The sequence below is a fragment of the Eptatretus burgeri genome, chromosome 6 (assembly GCF_056783735.1).
Source record: "Eptatretus burgeri isolate ZD-2024b chromosome 6, Ebu_testis_v1, whole genome shotgun sequence".
NCBI lineage: Eukaryota > Metazoa > Chordata > Myxini > Myxiniformes > Myxinidae > Eptatretus > Eptatretus burgeri.
The window spans coordinates 30,024,676-30,048,532 of NC_140966.1; the positions used below are offsets into that span (position 1 = coordinate 30,024,676).

The 23,857-nt window shown below is 43.9% G+C and overlaps 1 long non-coding RNA gene across 1 annotated transcript; it reads left to right on the plus strand.

Annotated features, from left to right (window-relative positions):
• The first annotated feature begins 8,347 nt into the window (after nt 1–8,347).
• On the plus strand, nt 8,348–12,584 carry LOC147024478 (uncharacterized). The gene is made up of 3 exons (XR_015059054.1): nt 8,348–8,628; nt 9,871–10,004; nt 10,827–12,584. It is a non-coding gene; the product is annotated as an uncharacterized LOC147024478 (long non-coding RNA).
• The last annotated feature ends 11,273 nt before the right edge of the window (nt 12,585–23,857 follow it).

A 23,857-nucleotide genomic window follows, 5' to 3' on the forward strand; every position in this document is an offset into this window, starting at 1 on the left:
GTGATATTTGATAAACAAGGAATTTGTGCATTCATCACATGCAGGAAAAGGACATTAGGAGACATCAGTGCACTTCTTACATGGACAACAAAGACATTAGTGGAGAACGGACAAAGCCTCGTGATATATTTGTTGCTCACATGGGAACACCAAACAGGCCAACCTCAGGCATTAAAACAAAGTCTCACTTATTCCGTAACCTGGCCTGGTAGCTCTGGCATCAATCATGAGCATCCAGAACACCAGGCAATTGTCATACCAACATGAAATGTCAGTCACTTGCTTATTCTGTGGATGTGGAAACTCATTTCAAAAATCATATCTGAAACCTGAAAGGTCATTGAGTGTTCAATCAATTTTGATTTGCACACCTACGACAAGCCAAATAAGAATTTATACACAATGGAAACTTGATATGTGTTGTGGTGAATAGGACAATCATGTCATGCCTTCCAAAGTTCTTTCTGTAGTGAGAAAGCTCGAATATTACAACGGTGCCCAAGGGCAAAGGTTTCTTGCAGACGTCACTGTCAGGGAATGGTAAACAGCGAGATGCCGTGGGGTTCTGTTCAGGCTGCAGCGATGTTGCGTAGGGCACCTGGGCATGCAGGCCTCGACATGCAAGATGCGCAGCTTAAGTGGCCTGATTATGAGCTGTCTGCTACACAGGTCAGGGCTTGATTGTTCAATAGGAAGAGTTTATTATATGGTTAGCCATTCCTTTTCATCAGTGATTTATCCCTGAATCAAACGAGCAGCCTGACAATGTTTTGAACTGTTTTTTTTATTTTTCAACCATCATCCACATTGCTCTGTTTTTATGATTTTGACATCTAGACATCCCTTGACAATGTCAATGATTACAAATGGTCCACCTGTCTGAGAATGTGAACGTGTTTTTTTTTTATGGAATGAAGTGAGAATCTTGTCGATTCCATTGGTTACTTCTGGATTCTTTAATGTCTGGGATTTAAGAGCTCTGCTCTTTCATGCTAATGTTGTTTGTGCCTCGTTTGCCTGTATCCCTCAACCCTGTTTTTGGTCTGTCTATCAACTGTACTCTCTTATCCAACTCTTCCACTGACCTCTGTGTAAAACTTAAAGTGCTAGCTCATTTTGATGCATACTCAACCACCATAGTCAATCATCGCCACAGCTGTTTACCATGCCAAGTTAAGGAAATGTGTCCAGCCTACCATCCAAAAGCAGAGCAACAATCAGTTCCGGAGGAGAGGTGCAGGCACAATTAGGATGGATATGCCGACTGACCTTGTTACCAACTAATACCTGGTGTTCCAGAGGGTCTTCCATGCCTTTTCCGGTCGACTTTCACACTTCGAGCCCACCAAAGGCTCACTGACGTTTCCAATGTAATGCAAGTGATGGAGGAGCTTGTACATGCCTCATATGGTTATTTAAAGCAGAGGAACATAAAAGACAGCAGATTTATAGGGTGCTGTCAAGAGAAAGAGAAAAAAAAGAGAGAGTTATTGACATGCGCTCTTGTATGATCTGATTTACCCCAAAAGAGACTGTGCTTTAACATTAAATATTGCCAACCTTATACCCTTCCCGAGTATAGCTCTAAATTACAGTACTAACACGATAATAACAACGATATATCAAAAATTATATTTCTTCAAAATATGCCAAACAATTAAAGGGAATTATTTCAATGAAAACTCCCTTTTCTTAACATGTACGTGTACGTTGACTGTTGGTTCTTATATTCATCACAATCCGTTGATGCCAAAAGCCTTTGTGCTTTATATGATTTTAATTTCACAACCGCAAACCTTTTTCATTATATGCATGTATTGTGCGATATCCATGTATTTGTTCATCCTTGTAATGGATTATATTCATTAGTTAAGCCTCTGTGTTTACTAACTGAAGGGGAAACGTGAAAAAAGGATAAACTTTCAACTTATTTTTATCTCTCATTTCAGCAAATAATCTCATTACAATGTGCAGACAAGTACCGTCCATGATTAAAAACAAACAAACAAACAAAAACTTTTGCTAAGATTGTTCAACACGAAACCTACAATGCTCGTAAGAAGTTACATGTGATATGTTGTATGATAACTCCTGAGTGAGCCCAGCGCACCGCTTTAAAAAAAACTTTATAATCATAATATAAAAACTCGAGCGAAGTCGATGACGTGCCATCCCAAATCCCCACGCTTCCTCCCTAAAGCAAGGTTGAAAGATTGCGGAGCGTTCCACCAGGAATGACCCAATATCAAATTTTGAGTTAAAAAAAAATCTTCGATTTCGACCCCTCTGAGCCTACGTCCCTACCACCCCCCCCCCCCGAGGCATGAACCGGGGGTCAAATCCAAAAAATCGTTATATATTTCATGCGTCCCCCAATGTTGATTGCGTCTACAAAGTTTCATTAAAAAAAAGTTCAAAAATATGCTCATATCATTCTCGTATAAAAATATGCTCGTATCATTCTCAGCTTGATGGAGTACTGCTCTCCCCCTTTTACTGGTGCCCCTGCCTCACATATTGCAATTCTTGATGCCATGGAAAGCAAGGCCCTCAAAATCATTGGGATCTCCTGCGACGAAGCTGGGTGTCAAGGCGTGTTGCTTTTACATCAAAAGGAGGCTGGTGGTCTCTGTATTCTACCGCCTCCTTTTTGGTCTTGCACCCTCTGCCCCTTTTTGGCTTTGTCCCTCCCAAGTTTCTGCAGGGTATACACGGTCTGCCAGTAATTATCTTCTTGTTAAACTCTCAAAATCCAGGCTCGCTGCTCACCTCCACTCATTTGTTCCTCTTTTCTCTCACCTATGCAACCAACTTCCCCAGACTGTTCAGTCCCATTCTTCCCTCCAGGCCTTCAAGACAGCTGTTCACCACTTCCTCATAATCTCTTCTTCCCCAAATAACCTCATTCCCAAGCACTCCCATTTTTCCAGGCCATTGTCAACACCCCCCCTCTGCCTGCTTTCCCTCACCTCTTTTCCTTTGTTAGTTGTCGGTTAGTTTGTTCCTTTCCTGTTTCATCCCTGCCTTCCTCTTCCTCTTCTTTCTGTGTTTCAATCAGCTTGTTCACCCCAATGTCCTTCTTCCCCTCTCCTCGATCCCACTCTCACGCCTACTCTGCTGTTAATGTTTCCCCCTTTCCATTTTGCTCCCTTCCATTCTGCTCTAGCTCGTCCACGAGCCTCGACCATGTACGCAAGAAAATCCTGATGCCTCTTTATTTAAGCACGCTCACATAGACGACTGTAAGTAGGCCTTAACCTAGATACATACATTTATTTTTATTGGTTTACTTGTATTGTTTCCGGCGATCTTAGACTCACGGTGAACCACGAACGTACATCCCGTTCAGGACAAATTAATCAGTAGGCATCAGTAGGCATCAGTAGGCATATTCTCTTGTGAATCACAAGGACATTTGTAGACAATGGACGAACACATGCGGTGTATGGGATTTGAACCTGGGTTCCGTACATCGTGAGCCGGAGGAGTGCAGATGGGAACGCCAACAGGCCAACATTTGTTCTTACGCTCAACGTTCTTGCCAGGTTGATCCTTCTCATCAATCCCAGTAACCAGTTCCCAGAAATCACGTGGCCGAGATATTTAACAGGAACTGAGAGCCACTTAATGTCATTTTTTTGTTTGTTTCTTCGTTTAAATGTCCACTGTGTAGTCAATGTCCAAGTGATATGAGCATTAGATATCATTAAAAGATACACTGACTGTGAATCGGCTCACTTCCAGTATCTATTGCATGTCGACGCCACACTCGCATGTAATGTACATGATATTACAAATACAATTATTCGTCTGCATCTGGATTACAATGACAATCGTCATTGTTATTTTACGCTCTCTCCCAGTGAAAGCAAACGTCGGTACTTAATTGTAGGAAAGTATGGCGGCCCGAAGCGTGGCGACATGTTCCAGCAGGTATCACAACTGCTTATGGGCATGGCTGGGAAGAGTGCAGAGTCTTGGCTGTCGAGTAGAAACCAAGCGGGCTATCTCTCACCGTTTGCCAAGCCAAATACGAGGCTGTAATGCCCTGGCTCTGATTCAGACTCCGAGGCAAGGCGATGGAGTTTCATGCAGGGTGAAGATGAAGACTACAGTATGGAACTACCCTCCTACCTCCCCTCCCTTCCACACAACACCGCATCCCCACTCCATCTCACTTCCTCAGCTCCAAACTTTCTTTTCTTTGCTATGATTCCCCTTTGTAAAGATCTTTTGTGTCCGATTTTGCATCTGGCCGCTCTTTTTTTTCTCTCTCGTCAAGTTGCTTGTGTTTACTCGGCCCAGCGGTCGAGCAGAATGTTCTGGGGTTGAAAGGAATGTGAGATTAAATGGTCAGCATCACCGAAGGAAATGGGTCTTCATTCGAGGCTGAACTTGGCGGAACTGAACGTTCTATCCCCCAAATGGCCGCTCGTCGGGTTCTTTTTGTGGATACAAAAATCGATGCACAAAGTGCCGTGCGAGGTGACTTGCCTGCGGTTAAACTGTGTCCGAGCTATTAGCAGTCTGCTCTCGTCATTGGCACATCAGGCTTCTCATTAGTGCTTGAATGTCGCACATCAAAGTCAGGTTTGTGGGAGCTCTGCCATGCTCGATTCCTCCCCGAAGAGGGGTCGAGACGTGCCTGACTCGTGGTAGCGTTATTAATATTATAATGGAGGCTGGGTAGCTTTGAATGCATACACATGTAAAAGCCAGGCTTGAATGTTTAACAGGAGAGCTTGCAGTTGGGTTTCAGGGGTCAAAAGTTGTGCTGAGAGATTTGGTGTGAGCCTCGGTATAAGCGTGCGTTGCCACGTTGTGACTGTGTACGAGGAGCCGTACGTTCACGAGAAGAATTGTTGACCCACGTGATGATGTGCAGTTCTGTTGCCAACCTGGTGGCATCTGACCCGCAGCACAGAGGCTCAATGCCACAAGGTGCCCTTCTGTATGGGTTGTTGTTTTTTTTTTTTTCTCTAGCTCTATTTTTTTAAAAATATTTTTCTTGTGGGAAGGCCCTGTGGGGCCTGGCAGCTCTGCGAGTTTTTCCAGATGGGCGGCTGAAGGCCCAGCCCTTGCCAATGCTATGGTAACGCTAACCAAGTGTAAACATGGCGCCTACTTTTGCGAGAGGTGGCCCCAGCTATGCAGGCTCCACCACCTGAAATCCACATGCTGCTCGGTCGTTAGGCCGGTGACATTCTCCAGTCAGTTTCTGCCTACCTCCCTTGAACTCAGAGGTCCACGACGAGTCTCTGGACCTCAAGGATGTTGAGCGAGACCTCCTTGCACAAGTGTTTGACGGTATCAGCTTCCAATGGAAGCTCTTGCTCATTCTTCATACAGAGATAGTCTCGGGACGCCAAAGACTGTTCTTTTGTTTTTGTTCCGACGATGACCGCAAAAGCTGGTAATTGTGATTTTTAGCCGCAGAAGAAACACCGAGAGAATCAGGGGGAGATAAGGCTGTAACGAGACCAAACAGATCACCAATTCCTGCAGATAATTTTCTCCTTTGCTCATTATCAGCCGCTGGATTAGTCATTAAGCCAACATGCAAAAATAAGGATTAAGGGGGAAGGAGAGGATGTGAGGATCGAAGGAGGTGGATGGGGTGGGTGCATGGTGATCATGTTTAAAAAAAATAAGGATTAAGGGGGAAGGAGAGGATGTGAGGATCGAAGGAGGTGGATGGGGTGGGTGCATGGTGATCATGTTTAAAAAAAAAAAGGGTGAACCAGGAGGCAAAGGGATCGTCTTGTTTCACCCGACTTCCCCCTTTTCCCACCCCACCGCTTCCAAGCCACCCTCCCTCGTCTTCCCGGTCTGTTTTGCTGAGACCACAGCATCGCTGAGTCATCCGGTGAAGCGTCTGCCCACAGGCAACAGACTGGAGGGAGTGAGTGGGGGAGAAAGACCTCCCCTAGGCATGTCTCTGTTGTTGTTTACCCTGTGTGGTGGTGGTGGTGGTGGTAATGATGGAAAGGCTTGACCTGGTTATTACATTCATTAAGTGATGTGTTTTGGTTACCTTTCATGGCCAATTTGTTTCACCTGTTTGTGACATAATGTAGCCATCCGAGCACGTGGAACGTCCATTCGGCTGCTGGAATTCTCCATTGGTCATTATGGTGGTGGTGTGGATAACCGTAACCACCTCTCATTGAACATGGTCGACCTGACTTGTTGGATATTTGTTCCTTTATTTCGTAACTCAGCCAGAGATTCCTTCCTGTTCCCTTGAAGTGTTGTCGCTGGCTTGCACTGGAGAATTGATAGCTCGTGATATGAATGCCATTGGAGCTTATGAAGACAATTAAATGAATCTGGAGCAAGTAGGATTCTTCTTCTTCTTCTTCTTCTTCTTCTTCTTCTTCTTCTTCTTCTTCTTCTTCTTCTTCTTCTTCTTCTTCTTCTTCTTCTTCTTCTTCTTCTTCTTCTTCTTCTTCTTCTTCTTCTTCTTCTTCTTCTTCTTCTTCTTCTTCTTCTTCTTCTTCTTCTTCTTCTTCTTCTTCTTCTTCTTCTTCTTCTTCTTCTTCTTCTTCTTCTCCTTCTCCTTCTCCTTCTTCTTCTTCTTCTTCTTCTTCTTCTCCTTCTCCTTCTTCTTCTTCTTCTTCTTCTTCTTCTTCTTCTTCTTCTTCTTCTTCTTCTTCTTCTTCTTCTTCTTCTTCTTCTTCTTCTTCTTCTTCACCATTATCCCACCTTTCTTGTGGGGTCCGCCGGGGGAAACTTCACTTGGCTCCGGTCTTCACGAACCGGCTGGCCAGGCTTGACGTTCGACATGTTTCGGGCAGGAATTTGTAATCTGTTCATGGTACCGGCGATAGTTCGCCGACTCTTCGCGAAGGACATCATCTGGGATCTTTGACGTCCCCCAACTGATGCTGGCACACGGGAAGCCAGTTTAACGTCCATCCGAGGGACGGCACACACCTTGATGAATCACCTTGCCTGTGAAACACCGGCATGACAGTTGAGAACTGGGGCGGGATTCGAACCCAGACTAGACAGCTTAGAAGTGAATGTGCGTACCCCTGGGTGTCGGCCATGTCAGCCCAGAGCAGTGAAGATTATGTTTGTAAATTTGAAACAAGGGAAGGGGGGGGGCGCTCATCGATCCAGTGTCATGGTGCTCAAGGAACAGGTATCAAGACTAATTTAGATGTACGACGATAATGAAGGACATTTCAATAACAATGTAGCTGAAAGACAGGACAAGTGTGGAATCGTCGTTGATCCTCAAGGCCTTCCATTCGGTCTGTCCTTCCTCCCGCACGTTCACGTGAGCACGCTCACATCTGGTTGTGTTTTAAACGCACGGGTAGCAGCAGAGACCGATGGCGAGGGTGCAGGGCAAGCTGCCCAACGTTTGTTCTGTTGGGTTCTACGATGGTAAACCGCCCAGGTTGTCAAGATTCGAAAGGAGAGAGAAATGCACTCTCATTCACTCGATGGACATCCACAAAGGCCAACCCTTGTATGACGTCACAAACGCGTCGACTCTCCATCAATACAGCGTGCAAGTCTGTGAGTGAAATATCTAACACTGAAGCCACACGAGTCCGGTATACAGTAACAACACGAGTTCACCAACATATGGTTGTTCGTCCGTTCTCTGTGCTTTTAAACGCTGAGTAGCAGCAAGGAAGCAGCACAGACCATCTTTAAAGTCTTTGGTATGACCCAGCGAGGGTTCGAACCACCGACCTCCCAGACTCAGAGCAGACGCTCCAACCATGACACTACCGAGGTTTGCTTGCTTTATTAATTAATTTTTTTAATGTAATAATTTATTTAATTTATTGGTTGTTTAATTAGTGAAAATAATTATTTTATTATTTACATATAAATAAATGTATTTATTTATTATGTTGTTGCGGACCACACTCTTGAACAGAGCATCGGAACTGCCAAAGCTGTTTTTCCTTGGCTATTTGGCGCAATCTTGGACGGGTCACCACTCCGACTATTTCTTGGAACACAGCTGTGCCACTGATGCTGTGCCCCTCTACCATTACACCGGTACTCATTTCACTGACCTCAGGAGAATGACAGGCTGACTCAACCCCACCTGATGTTAATTCAGCAGCCAACGCGGCATAAACTCAGGACCCGAGGATCCCAAGCCAGCCACCCGAACCACGAAGCCAATACCAGAAGTTTTGTTTAAGTATTTTATATATATATATATATATATATATATATATATATATATATATATATATATATATATATATATATATATATATATATATATATATATATATATATATATATATATATATATATATATATATATATATATATATATATATATATATATATATAGTATGAGGTGCAAAACACACAAGGAGATAATTGAAAAATGCGATCGATTTCTTGTGGTTTATCATTCCTTGTCCCGTCTTATCCTCCGCACTCTTGTCTACCTGGTGACCACAGGTGTCTCGGTCCCCAAGGTGCTGGTTATCCAGACAATGAGTTCCCAGTAAAGGTGTGGGCCACATGGCTGGCTCTGTTGGAACCCGAGGCACGGCTCACTTGTACTAATGAGGCGGCAATCAAGTGGGTGGGACCTTTGGCAAAGGTGCATAGAAGGAGGATTCGTGGTGGAACACAAACCACGTGAGGACAACTTGGACTTTCAGGGGTTTTTTTTGTTTTGGTTTGTTGGTGACACATCTGTCTGACATTTCCTTTCCTTCTTGTTTGTCTGTTCATGGGATATAGTCGTCTGTGTTTACAAAACAACACCATGCTGCAATTTGCTCTTCTTATTCTTGCACAATATCGTCCAAGATATCATATCGCAGGTTGTTTTTCTTGGACATCATGATGTCGATCTCCAGGAAAACTCATGTCCACTTGAATTCACTCAGTGACTCACATCTTGGAAGTTAAGAACAGTTGAGCCCGATTGGGGATCTTTGTGGAAGGCCCGTACTACTTATTCTTGTTGTTGTTGTTGTTGGGCAGGATAGCCCAGTCGTCCTGGATTTGTTTCCCTGCACATTCCAGTGACGGACTGAAAAGTGCCGTCCAGGAAACGCAGCAGCAGCAAGAGTTGCTGTATCTCGGAGCAAGCGTCTATCGGTTTCGGCCGTTAAACATCCCACGCCGTCTCTCAAAAGGAGTATGCCATTGAGCGCCGGTGCCTGAGAGATTAATCAGACGCGTGCGTTCGTTGTAAACCCTATATTGTTATCGTGGACCCCAATTGTTAGATGATGAGAATGGGGTTAACACAGAGAATATATATATATATATATATATATATATATATATATATATATATATATATATATATATATATATATATATATATATACAGTACATTTTTTATTGGATATTTAAGCTAAGAGGTGTGTACAGGTGTGTATATTTAAACATAGCACAGGTACGACGGGCCAAATGCTCTCCCCTTCCTCCGACACAGGTATATCTTGTAAAAGGTAAATGGGTGCGTATTTCGGCCCAGTTGAAAACCAAGGGCATTGACCTGTGACCTTTTATTCCTGGCCCATTCATCAGCAGCCCATGTCCAACCAATGGGACTTAATGAGCTTGGTGCACGAAGCGTTCCTCAAGGGCCACAGCTTTAAATGACCTCCAAATGTGCTTTTAAAGGGCCGATCTCAATCTGATAACCCTATGAAGGGTTCACCAATTCTTGAGACGACTTCAATGAACTTGCTCGTTTTTAATCGATCCAATAATAATTTTCATACACTCGTATTTCCATGGGGGTGGGGGTGGGGGTAGGCGGGGTTGTGGTGGTATTAACCTTCTTAATCACTTTCTTCATCAAGAAACAAATGTCGATATTTTGAGCCTGCAGGCCAACCACCTGGTGTGATAATTATGCAGATCGTCTGAACTGTGGCCCGGGAAGGTGGAGGGCGCTGGATCCAAAGGGACATCCTGTAGCTGGTGGCCCGACAGGCCAAGGCATGCCTTGACTGTGGCAGACACTCGTCGACCAGGATCGGACGAATGGGAAGGTCAGGAGGCAAGCCGGCACATGCTGGCTGACTCACAACGACAACGGCAGCGGGGTTAAACGGGGAATCAAATGACTTTGCAATTGTAAGCCAGATATTTATCCGAGTGCACCCCAGCTGCTTCAATGCCTGCTCTGTCAAAGGCTAACATGGTTGTGGTGTGGGCAGGAGGGGGTGGGTGACACGTAGCTGTGATGGGTACTGTCTCTCTCTCTCTCTCTCTCTCTCTCTCTCTCTCTCTCTCTCTCTCTCTCTCTCTCTCTCTCTCTCTCTCTCTCTCTCTCTCTCTCTCTCTCTCTCTCTCTCTCTCTCTCTCTCTCTCTCTCTCTCTCTCTCTCTCTCTCTCTCTCTCTCTCTCTCTCTCTCTCTCTCTCTCTCTCTCTCTCTCTCTCTCTCTCTCTCTCTCTCTCTCTCTCTCTCTCTCTCTCTCTCTCTCTCTCTCTCTCTCTCTCTCTCTCTCTCTCTCTCTCTCTCTCTCTCTCTCTCTCTCTCTCTCTCTCTCTCTCTCTCTCTCTCTCTCTCTCTCTCTCTCTCTCTCTCTCTCTCTCTCTCTCTCTCTCTCTCTCTCTCTCTCTCTCTCTCTCTCTCTCTCTCTCTCTCTCTCTCTCTCTCTCTCTCTCTCTCTCTCTCTCTCTCTCTCTCTCTCTCTCTCTCTCTCTCTCTCTCTCTCTCTCTCTCTCTCTCTCTCTCTCTCTCTCTCTCTCTCTCTCTCTCTCTCTCTCGTAGGGAAGCTTGTTCCTTTCTTTTTTATTATCTTCAATTGTTTTCACACAAAGTACTTTTGCAGAACTCAGCTGATGTTGCTTTGTTTATAATTCCCAGTGATATAAAGGCGAACGGAAGAGTTCGTGCATGTATCACACACAAGACAAGGACGTCAGGAGACACCATTGTACTCCCATTGGAATTACAACGACATTCGTAGACAATGGACAAATCAACACAGTTGCTGTACATGGGATTTGAAACAGCGATCCAGGCATCGTGATTAAGCGGGATAATGAAGCGTACAAAAACCTGAACCGATTCCTTGCGGAATAAGCTCGGCTTCATGAACTCTTGCAAAGAGAACTCTACCTTGTTCAAATCACACTTCCCAAGACTTTGGATACCAAAAGGTGAACAGATATTGTTATAAATGTAAACGCATCTAATATTTCAGAAATCCTCATTTCTATGAAGCAACACTTGTTATTCCACAAATCTACCTGCAATTAAAGGTGGCTTCCGTTGCTATATGCAGTGCGTACGTACAGGTGGCCGACGGAGGGATGGGGGAAACGTGTGCAATGGAGCATGTGCTGTATTGGGACATCCCCTCCACGAGCGGCCAAAGGTAGAAGTGCCGATATGTTGTTATGATGTGAACAGCCAACGCATTGGCACTTCATATCACTGGCCAAAAATAGCTGCTGGAGGGGATGTCCCATTGCACCCCAGTTGCCCCTGACTTGTCTGGTCAAGATTAATTGCTCAGACGAATGTGCCAGTACTTTCATCATTATTCTCTGTGACTCATAAAGAAGCTTATACTCCACATATAATTAATGCTGGACATGAAGAACATATCCCCACCAGTAGTACAGGAAGAGCAACGTCAAACTACAGCCACATCATCGAGCTGAGCAGCCTTTCTCACTTCAATCACGTCCGCAGATATAAGCAGACGCTTCACGTTTTTGTTTCAATGGTTCAAGAAGTACTCTACCTTTCCCTTCTCTGGATTTATGCTCTAGTCTCATTCATATGCAGCTCGTAGCTGCAGGTTAGCATCAGTTCTTGCAGAGGTGCGACGACGCGACTGATGAAGTGCCCCCTGTAAGTTAGAGCAAAAATTTTGATTGTAGCCAGGGTGCCGGCGATAGCTCACCGACTGACGAAGGACACCGTGGGATCTTTAAAGTCCACAAACCAATGCTGGCAGATGGTGCACCCAGTTTAACTTCAATCCGAGGGACGGCACACACATTGATGTCTCGCCATGCCTGCGAAACACCGAAATGGCAGTTCACAGCTGAGCCGAGCGAGGGAGCTCAGAGGTGAGTGAGCATTCCTCGACAGTCTAGGCCATCCTGCCAGTCCATTGCAGGGTGATAAAGCGATGCTAATTTACACAGGGTAGCATCCTACAGCGTCAACTGTTCACTGACATGAACTTGTCTTCAATGAATCGATTGCAGTAAATGAAACCCAGAGTCATATGAATGAGGAGCTCCTTAACTTTGCACGACAACACGAGGAGCGTGAGCATGAAAGAAACCGCTGAACCCATGACAGCATCAGAATCCAAGCACTGCTCATTTATTGGAGGTGGAAGAGAAAGGTGCCAGGTTGGGATGCCACTGTGTTTTGGTGTGCTGTGCCAATGTGCCATGCCAGTGAATGCTCATTTGACTGTCATCTTGTCTCCATGATTCTTCCTGGAAAGAAGAAACCCTATTTCTCAATTTGGGATCATTATAATTAGATTTGTGTGGGGATGCTAAGCTACTGTTACAAGCACCAAATAAGGGGTAGATATCATAAAGGTTGTAACACGAAACCTTTATAAAGGCTGTATAAATGCACGAAAGTGTCTTAGTCATGTCTTTCTTGATGCCCCTTTTGGAACTGTGGAGACAACATTTGGTGTTTTGCCTCTGTATTGATTACGGGACAGTGGATGCTCCCAGAGAAAGAAGCGAGACTCGTGCAGTCGGTTTGCTTGGTTAGGGAAAGTTGAGAGAGCCGGCTCAAATAGGTCGGGCCCAGTGGCACCTCCTCAAGACACCAGCCCCTCCTCTCAACCCCACTCCTGCAATGAGCAACAAAGGATTTTGGGCTTCCAGGAGCACGGAAGTGGGGCATGAAAAGGCTATCCAGTGCAGGGGAGACCTGGAAACATAAAAAGAGCAATAGAAAATGTCAAACAAAACTCACTGTTTGTTCATAGCGATTGACCGCTGTAGTAAACAAAGCTCCGTTTTCTCTTTGCGATCAGCCCCTGCTGTCAAGGCCTATCTTGGTGATTTGCTCCCCTGTGCAAGAGCATTCCTTCTCATCCTTTTGAACCTGGGAGTGCAAGGCCCGATCTTAAATTTGTTCGACTGGAAAGTGCGGCAGATCTCGCTGTCGGCTGTGACTGCTGTGCATCTTCTTACTTCACCTGGGATGAGACGCCAGTATGCACATACCTGCATGAACCCACATGCCCAATGAAAGGCTCAAGTGTGCCTGATTAGATTTGTTGTAGGGTGTGCACACCAACGTGCTCCTGGGGTTTCTCATCCAAACGAAGACAAATATTCACCTTGCATAAAGAGAACAATGTAGGGGCTTCAACAGAGTGCACAGTCTGGAGAAGAAGGACAAGAAATTAAGATTCCCTTTGTGTGTTGGACATGTTATCTGCTGTGTTGAATGTTTAAACATTTCACTCTGCGCAGATAATGAATGTAAAAATCTAAGGCTCCAGATGAACATGCAGTACTGGACAAAAGTATAAAAGCAGCATACATGGGCAATGGCCTATTGGTACATCATATTAAATCAGCTAACCAGTCATGTCGGGAATATTTTTCTAAATTTGTCTGTGTACCTTATAATAAGGAGATTTATGCGCTGTCAGGATAGTTTTGAGGTATGCATATGAAACTCTGAGCCGTCTCGCCTCGGTTGGAATCTTGGCCCAGCTATAAACTGTCACCCTGGTGTTTCGCTGGCAGGGCTATGCTTTAGTCTGTGTGCCGCCGCTCGCACGGACGGTCGGTAACCTGGACGTCTTCGTCTGCCAGCATTAGTTGGTAGATTAAAAAAAAAAAAGATTCCACGGGTGTCTTTCGTTGGAGTCAGCCTGCTATTGCTGGCACCCTGAACAAATTAAAAATTCCTGTCTGGACTGTGTGTTCACAGGTGGTCTGGTTTTCTTGGAGGTTCCTTGACTCCAGGTTACACTGATTGCTATCTGAGAGTGCGGTTGTTGTCTGGTCAGAAGCTTCTGCACTGCAAAACAAACTGACCAGGTGATTTGCATGCTTCATGTGAACGGCCTTCTTCAGATGAGAAGGGCAACCAATTTAAATGGGTGTATTGTTGCAATCCTGGAATTCCTTTGATGCATCCATGCTTTGAGAGGTTGAATGGTAAAAGGTGGGGTAGGGGAAACTGCTCAACTTCTTCCTCATTGTTGGCTACAGCGACATGTCTTTAGGACCCCAGGAAATAACGCGTTATGGCTGAACAATGATCATGAAAGCAGTGAAAAGCATGTTCGGAAGAAAAATAAAGTAGTTGATTAATAAAGCATTTGAAGGAATGGAATTGGTAGGACACAGGAAAGACAGGAAGTAAGAGGAATCTACAGTGTGAAGGTGGCGAGGTGGGTTGGTGTCGGCCGTAGGAGGTGGAGTGGAGGAATAAAAGTGGAAGAGCAAGACTGTCGGAAGAAGAAACCACTAAAGGATGTTGTGCCCAAGAGAACTGAGTAGGCCATACGGACACGTACTCATATGAAGGTAGAACCAAGTGATAAAGCTCAGCAGAGCAGTGACGGTGGTAAGAGCTGTAGGAATAAAGAGGGGTGGGTCGGCAACGGTCGTACATGACGAAACAAGGTTTAGGAGTTTTGAGGATTGGAAAAAGCAAGACCTTCCATTAAATTTCGTGAATGGGTTCCAAATAAATATATTGAGTATCCCCCGCTCCCACTCACTGCCCCCATCTTCCCTTCCAGTATGAAACAGGAGAACGGCAAACTTACTGGAGCTATTGCCTAGAGAGTATAATATATGGACCTCTGGTTAAATGTGAAGAAATATTTTTGCAAACCCAAGCAAACAAGGAAGGCATGTGCAAAAGAGCAAAGATGAAGCAACATTCCGAAAGTATTGAACATACCGCACTTTTATTTTAATTTCCGAAAAACACCAGCCTGAAAACAAAAAAAAAGAATTACTCAACGTGGGGAAAGTGTTTGTCAGGCTTTTATATCATTTAACAGAATACATGCAAAAACAATGAAGAAAGAAGGAGCTGAACACGTCATGCGTGACAGTGGCAGTGATCAGGTCAGGTTTCTGGTCCAGCCGGTTCTCACTTGAAACGTGACTTGTAATTGGGGACATTTCAAACTTGGTATCTACATAGCATTCGAAGAAAGATCATTAATCCTTTCCACAAATGGCAAGGTCACGTACATGACTGACTGACAGGGCTGTCGTACTTGACTCTCGAGAATCAACCTGACGCTTAACCCTCCAGATTAGATTTTTAGAACTTGAGATTCAAGTAAAAACAACATGGTGGGACTTGATTTCATGCTTGTTGATTGTACGAAGGAAACACAAGGATGTACAAGAAACTTTGGCATAAGAGGAGGCCATTTGGCCCATCATGCCTGTGCTACACCAACAGATATCACCACCCACCCAAACACAAGTCCCTCACGTCCTGCCAATATCCCCAACCCCTCCAATTCCACTGCATCTGGGTACCCATCTTAGCCCAATTACGACTTTTGTACTCTTTCTGCTGCCACTACCTTTCTTAAGACATCATTGCAGACATTAACTTCCTGTAATGGTCTCCTGACTGATAAACCACTACTTTATTACTGTCCTATTTCTCCTCTTCTTTACATTCAGGCTAAAGCCCCTGTCCTATCACTGTCTATTCTGCTGAAGAAATCATCCACACTTATTACCTCCGCCACCTGAAGGTGAAGGAGGTATGTTTTCACACCCTCTCTGTCTGTTTGTGTGCAGGATATCTCAAAACGTTGTGGACAGATCCGGATGAAATTTGGTGTGCAGGTTGGGTGTGTGACAAGGACAAACTCATTAGAATTTAGTGAAGATCCGGATCTGACTGCTAGAATTTTTAAAGTGATTCTTCACTATTGAGAGATGGGGCTAAACTAATATATAGCATGATATCTGAAAAAGTTGTGGACGGATTCAAACTTGGTAGACAGGTGTGACCATGACAAATTGATTCGATTTTGGTGAAGATCTGAATCCGCATCTGGATACGAGGATTATTTAATTTTTAAAGTGATTCTTCACCATTGAGAGATGGGGCCAGAAACGATATGTAGCATGATATTTCAAAAATGTATTCCGCCCGATACGTTCTCGTAGATCAGGCATTACGTGGCAGAGGTATGTGCTCCACTGAGTTCCCTTCAAGTTAACCTCCGCCATCGAAGATGGACGGAGGTTACTGTTTCACCCCTTTCTGTTTGTTTGTTTGTTTGTGAACAGTATCACGGAAAAACTCCTGGACAGATTTTGACGAAACTTGGTGGGGGGGGGGGGGTTAGGTATGGTCCAAGGATCATGCCATTAGATTTTGGACTTGGTCCAAAGTCCAATATGGCCACTATGGTGGCCATTTTGAAAAAATATTTGAATTTTTGTTTTTGCATTCCTACATGTTTTAAGTGATTTCCAACCAAAAAAAAAATAAATTTGTTAGAGAGAAAAAAAAAGAAAATTTTGCAACTTTTTTTCAAAAAAATTTCGATTTTATTTGAAAAATATTTGAATTTTTTTTTGCATTTCTACATGTTTTAAGTGATTTCCAACCCCCCCCAAAAAATTTGTTCGAGAAAAAAACAAACAAATTTTGCAACTTTTTTTTCAAAAAAATTTTGATCTTTTTTTTTGGCATTTCTACATGCGCGTCGATCTAGTTTAGTTTATTCAATCGTGGTTCAGTAGAGTCTGATCCGTTTTGACCTACAATGAATAGGATATCATGTCCACTTAAGTGACCCAGCAGTATTGGCGGCGGAGGTTTTGCACTCTACCAAGTGCTCCCCCTCTAGTTTTGTCTGTACTCAGCATCTTAAACATGTCAATCAAATCTTTTCGTAATCACCTCCTTTTTAATGTACAAACACGAATCTTCTTCAACCGCTCCTCATAGCTTAATCTAACTAGGCCCAGAATAAATGGAGTATCCCTATGCTGAACACTCTCCATGGCAGCTATGTCCTTCCTCAGATGTAGTGACCAAAACTGTACATGATATTCTAGATGAGATCCCTCACTAAATTCCTACACTCCACCTATTTTGGATTTCTAGTTTATCTCTCTACAAAACCTAAAACCCAGTTAGCTTTACCTCGAGCTGCCTGCCACTGTGCTGTCTGCTTATAACCCCTCCTCCAATACATTACCACCCCCAAATCCTTCTCCAGTGTGACATGTTCCAAGATTGCCCCTTGCATCATGTAATCCCTATTTTCATTGTTCTTACCCATCCCCAGCACCTTATACTTGTTTATGTTAAACTCCATCTGTCAATCTTTTGCCCAATCTATGAAAGTATCGAGACTTTCCTGAATCTGATTGCCCCATCTCTGTTCTTTACCCTACTTAGCTTTGTGTCACATGCAAATTTAGAAAGCAGACTCATGACCCCACTGTCCAAATCATTGATGTAAATTATAAATTATAACGATATGAGTCCTAACCTCTGAGCCTGAGGAACGCCAATACTTACGTCTTCCCAGTGAGACATCCTCCCATTCACGGCCAATCTTTGTTTCCTATCACTAACCCAATTTCCAATCCAGTTGGTTATCCAGCCAGCCACTCCCCAAGCCCTTACATAGCGAACAACCTACGATGTGATACCTTATAAAATGTCTTCTGAAAGTTAAGATGGACTACAACCACTGCACTTCCCTCATCCACCCAGCGAGAAACTGCTTCAGAGGACTCCAATCATTTTGTGAAACATGATCTCCCTTTGGTGAATCCACACTGACTGCCTTTCATTAGTTTATTGGGTGGTCGCGAGAGAACCCTTATTGTTGGGTTTTCCGTGTGTGTGTGTGTGTGTGTGTGTGTGTGTGTGTGTGTGTGTGTGTGTGTGTGTGTGTGTGTGTGTGTGTGTGTGTGTGTGGTCTGCAACGCGAGGCTCCACAGCACAAACCAGCAAACCGATTTTGATGACACTTGGCGAACAGGTGCCATGAGCTGGGAGTGTGCGCGTTTTAAGAACCCAAACAGTTAAGTATTCAATACTTGTCCTCCAGTTTTAATGTGGAGAAACAAGACTTCGGAATTAAACACTTCGAGATATTTAGAAAATTATACTCGAGCCGATTTTTGATTTAGGTTTTATTTTTCAAATGGTTGTCCTTCAAAAATAGGGTGTCTATTTACCGTCATTTTTTGTTTGTTTGTTTGTATGTAATGGACAGCTCTGGAGGCCAGAGGAGTCAATCAATTTTGATGAAACTTGACAGGTAGGTTCATACCAGGATCTAGTTCTATGCTTTTGAGCACCGTTGCTATGGACACCACCGTTGCCTAGCAACGGGACTTTGAAATTTTAGAAAAATCCTAAAAAATTAATTTTTTCGAAAATCAAAAATGGGCTTCCACGCTTTTATGCGCACTATAATCAACCTCTTTGTCAAAAAATTTCAGCCCGATCCGTCAAAAACTGAATGACGTATGCAATTGTCGCGACCACCCATGTCGCCTACCGGCTTGTATTTATTTTAATGGTTCCATATCCATTCCTAAATTAACGTTTCCAACACCTTTACCACAACTGAAGTCAAGCTAACAGGTCTATAGTTCTCCAATTCTTCATATCAGGTATCTTCTAAACGAATAAAAGGCAGCGTGTGTGCGTGCGTGCGTGTCTGTGTGTGTGTCTCCTCTATAACTCCAAAACCATAAAACCTAGCAGCCTGAAACTTTGCAAGCATACTAAGAAAACTCCAAGGAAGTGCAAGAGTGAAAATTGGGGGTTTGGGTTAATTAAAACATCCCTTTTGAAGATCATTAACAGCCTTATTTAATTATATCCTTCAACAGGCGATCCTCAGCCACCTCGCTGTCTCGGGTCTCAAGGCGTTTCCTGGGTAACTTCGCTGGGGTCCGAAAGCCACCTTGTTTTTTTGGCCTACTCAACCTCACCCTGACTCGGCACAGGGCGCAATGATTTCTTAACAATAAAGTTTATTTTTCACTTTCCTCACTCATATCAAATGCCTGTTCATCATAGCTACGAATCATTGTGTATATCACTTTTGTAAGCACTATATTTTTCAAATTAGGAGCTTGGGGCGATTTCATGCATCATATGATACAATTTTCTACGAGCTCCTCTCACCGACTAATTAAAGTATATCATCAAAATATTATTTCGCTCTTTAGGATTGGATATCGTCCTGACTAAATAAGTGTTGAACTCTGTTGTGAAATCTGATTATTTAAAGAAATAACGAGTCTTATAACTAAGCCGATATACCGATTTACTTTAAGCAAGCAAAGGTATGCTTTCTTCGCCATACATACACAAGAAAATGTGAAATTTCCAAAGCATTAAACTTATCTTTTTCTGCTGTTTGGAGAATTATATTGAGTAAACAAATTTTTTTTATGAATGTGCCAAAACTAACCAACTTCATTAAGCTATATGATTTAATGCATTCACTGCTCGACCTCACGCCCTGTCCCCCAGAGGGACTACCTATCCATAATATCTGCCAAATCAGTGTCTATATTTTTGGAGATTTTGCGAGGTGCTCCACAGGGAATCAAAACAAATATGGTGGAAAAAAAAACAGACGTTTCAAAAAAAAAAAGTTCTAATGTTTGCGTGGGCCTCTAACCAATGTAGCATGTGACACGTGCACAGACGAACAGGCAAAATGGCGGATTTTCTGCAATGTTTATGTCCCGGGAAATTGAACTTTGAGATGTCTCCAGGGATGTTCTGCATTAAGCTGCAACTCTTTTGTGAATAAAATCATTATATTTCATTAACTGCTGCATGCGTGGTGAAGACCGGCTTTAAAGTTAAAGGGATTCTTTATGATAAGCAGCGACAGCCTGGCCAACCGTTCCTTATCAACCATTTAATTGGAGTGCTTGCATGCGTGCTTAAGCCACTCGCCGAGCACCCATTGTCGACAGCAGTATGCGCTACATCATTTTGAGCGAACTGTTCACTCTCTGCAGACGCTTTTGCCATGCCACATCATTCAGAGCGAGTGGTTCTTACTCCGTCTCCCTGAGCGAGTGGTTCTCTGAAATAACACCTGAGTTCCGGGCCGTTTACCACATTAACGTGTTTTCTAAATTACCGGGCCAATTTTTTTTCCACCCGTCCACATGTAGCTGTTTATAAAGAATAATGTTTGGAACATATCCCTGAAACGTCTATATAAATGCAACTTTGTTTTTCAGTGAAAGCTACTCAAGGTTTCGAGGTTGGATACAGTTAGTACTGTGATTGATTATAATTATCACACTGACTCCAACCTGCCGATTCCCGAAAAATTACCGATATCGGCCAAGCGTGTGTGTGTGTGTGTGTGTGTGTGTGTGTGTGTGTGTGTGTGTTGTTCATGAAGCATAACATATTCTTCCTGCTCACTCCCATATATATATATATATATATATATATATATATATATATATATATATATATATATATATATATATATATATATATATATCTCTCTCTCTCTCTATCTCTCTCTCTCTCTCTCTCTCTCTCTCTCTCTCTCTCTCTCTCTCTCTCTCTCTCTCTCTCTCTCTCTCTCTCTCTCTCTCTCTCTCTCTCTCTCTCATCCTTGCTCTAACCCCCTCTCAATACAGTGCAGTATCCTCCTCCCGCATCTCGTCTTTCACTCTCCCCTCTAGTGGGGCAGATAACAGCAATTTTTGAGAGGAATCGTGCAAATGATGATACAAGCATCAAATTTGGCACATTTGTTCTCCAGGGGATTCCAATCAAATCTGCCTGATTGACCATTTGAAAATCCAAATTTTGAAAAATTTGAAAAAAAAAAAAGAAACTTCAAAAAAGGTCAGGATCACGAATCAATGTTGGATGCTGGCTGAGATTGGTGAATGTTTCAGAAACATCATCAAAGACGTTCCAAGTCTGCCATGCAGTTTTCTTCCCTTTACCGCAGAAGGCAGACACGACGTCACATCTAGTGAACGCATGGAAGTATGGGATCCCTCTAGCTTTCTCAGCCCCTATTGAAGAAACGACCTCATGGACTGGAATCCATTGCGCCTTGGCTCCTTGGCCAAAGGCAATCCACATGTTCTCAAGACCTAGTTCCTGTAAGGATGGCAGTACAGATATTGCTATGACTAGTACGTCCGTGTCATTAGCCTTAATGATAATGGACATGCTACCATCCGTCGTTGCATCCCTGGTGTGTACAAATATTCGAGTGTCAGCTTCTTCATGATAATATGGAGACACAGCATCCAGTGACTTCCTTGTGTTGCTAATGGCATCTTCTCCTTTTGTGACAATGACTGTGCTTGTCATCTGTGCTTCACACATCTTTTCCGCAATGAAGTGAAACAGCTCAGTCTTGTTGCTGTCATCTCGAAGAAAGCTTCTCCAGTTACTTGGGGTCTTACTGGTTCCTGTCACTCTTCTTCTGATTCCTTGCCACCTTTTCGACCTTGCCTCGGACTTCAGACTTGACTTCTTGTACACATCAAACACTACGTCCACCCTCTCGTACCTGGCACCATCGGATTCCACCTTTGGGATGATGTCTTCTTCAGCATAGTCATCATATATCTTTGAAGTGCGTGGAGGTAGGGCATTGATAAGTGCTGAGTCATCAATGATGACTGCATCTCCCCTTGGTTCTCTGTCTGGGTTGTTCACTTGCGCTTCAAGAATTTCAGCCAGCTGTGACTTCAAATTTTTTTGAAGTTTTTTTTTTTCCTTCAAATTTTTGAAAATTGATTTTCAAATGGCCAATCGGACAGATTTGATCAAAAAGCCCTGCAGAACAGAAATGCCAAATTTGATGCTTGTATCATAATTTGCACGATTTTTCTACTATCTACGACACTACCTCTCTCTCTCTCTCTGGACGCGTCCAGGCGGTGTTCGTCTCCGGATGTGCCCGGGCGGTGTTCGTCTCCGGACGTGCCCGGGCGGTGTTCGTCTCCGGACGTGCCCGGGCGGTGTTCGTCTCCGGACGTGCCCGGGCGGTGTTCGTCTCCGGACGTGCCCGGGCAGTGTTTGTCTCCGGACGTGCCCGGGCAGTGTTCGTCTCCGGATGTGCCCGGGCGGTGTTCGTCTCCGGACGGTGTTCGTCTCCGGACATGCCCGGGCGGTGTTCGTCTCCAGACATGTCCAGGAGTTGCTCGTCTCCGGATGCGTCCCGGTGGTATTTATGTCTGGACACGAGTTTGTCTCTGGGTCATGTTTATAGTATGACCGGTAGAGTATGGATTTCAGACATTATTTTGTTTCCATCTTCATTGTAATTCTAGCAGAATCATTTTGATGAAACGGTATGAATCGTAATTCACGCTCCACCACACGTCTGCCTTCCCTTCCTCTCACCTCTTCCTATCTTCCCTTCCCCCACCCCTCCTCGCTTCCCCTCCTTCCTCTCTCCATTCCCCTCCACCTCCTCACTCTCCCTGCCCCCTCTTCCTCACCCCTCTCTCCCTCTTCCCCACCCCTCTCTCCCTCCCCACTTTCATATTACCGTCAGCAAAGCGACGGGTGATATTGGCTGGTGTAAAATAAAAGTACCACTATGATTAGTTGGGGCTTGCAGGATTGCCTGTATATATACACAGTTGCTTCTAAGCTGTCTAGCCTGGGTTTGAATCTCGCCCAGACTACAAACTGTCATACCAGGGTTTCATAGGCAGGGTGATTAATCATTGTGTGTGCCATCCCTCTGGATGGATGTAAAACTGGCATCCCATATGCCAGCATTAGTTGTTGGGCGTTAAAGATCTGTGTCCTTCGTGAAGAGTAGACCAGCTATCACTGTCACCCTGAACAAATTCCTCATATAAGTCCTGTTTGACTGCTGGGAAGGCAATGGCAAAACACCAGCATAACCCATGCCAAGAAACTGCTTCTCTAGAACCATCGCTCTGTAAAGAGTATGGTACATCTCATTATTCGGACGGTGTATAGGGAACTTACAGGTGCTCAATCTCTCCCGAATATATATATATATATATATATATATATATATATATATATATATATATATATATATATATATATATATATATATATATATGTAACCTGGGTTATGTGCATGAAGCAAAACATACCTAATGCTTATAATTTAAAACACCTCACTGCACTGGAAAACGTGGTGTTGGTTTAGTGGTTAGGGTAACTGGCTTGGAATCTTAGAGTCCTGAGTTCAAGCACTGTTTTCCACTGAATTAACACCAGGGGGGTAGACTCAGCCTGTCATTCTTCTGAAGTTGGTGAAATGAGTACCAGTGTATTGGTATAGGGGCACAGCATCAGCAGCACAGTTGCGTCCCAACAAAACGATAGCTACCCGGCAGTCAAGCTGCCATACGCAAGAGGAAGAAGACTGCACTAGAAAACGTGTGGACAGGAATACTGTGCTGTAAATGGTGGAGACTTGTAATACCCTCCCCCACCTGAAGCAGTGCTACACAAAACACATTTACATAGAGAATTTACTTTCCCCTTCCCCCCACACTCTCCCTCCTCCCCCAAGACCACCGGCAAAGATAAAGACACCCCGATGTACTAGTTGGGGGCATGCTGATTCTCTGTAGCAAGTCTGGATGTAATCGGCCCACAACTTCAGGAGTAGCGTGACAAACAAACAAACAGACAAACACAGGATGGTCCGTGAATTTGTGGAGGATTCTGAATAAAGAGAGCAGGTTCAATGTTTCCTCCATACAACAGCTGGCATACCCCTTAATACGATGGCAGTTTCTAAAATGAATTATTCCTTGTAGTCGTAAACCCTAAACTACTGGTACATGGCATTCAAAATGAGTCGGTTGAAAGATCGGAGCAATTGTGACGTGTAATGGCTCATTACATCATAGCAATCCAGATCA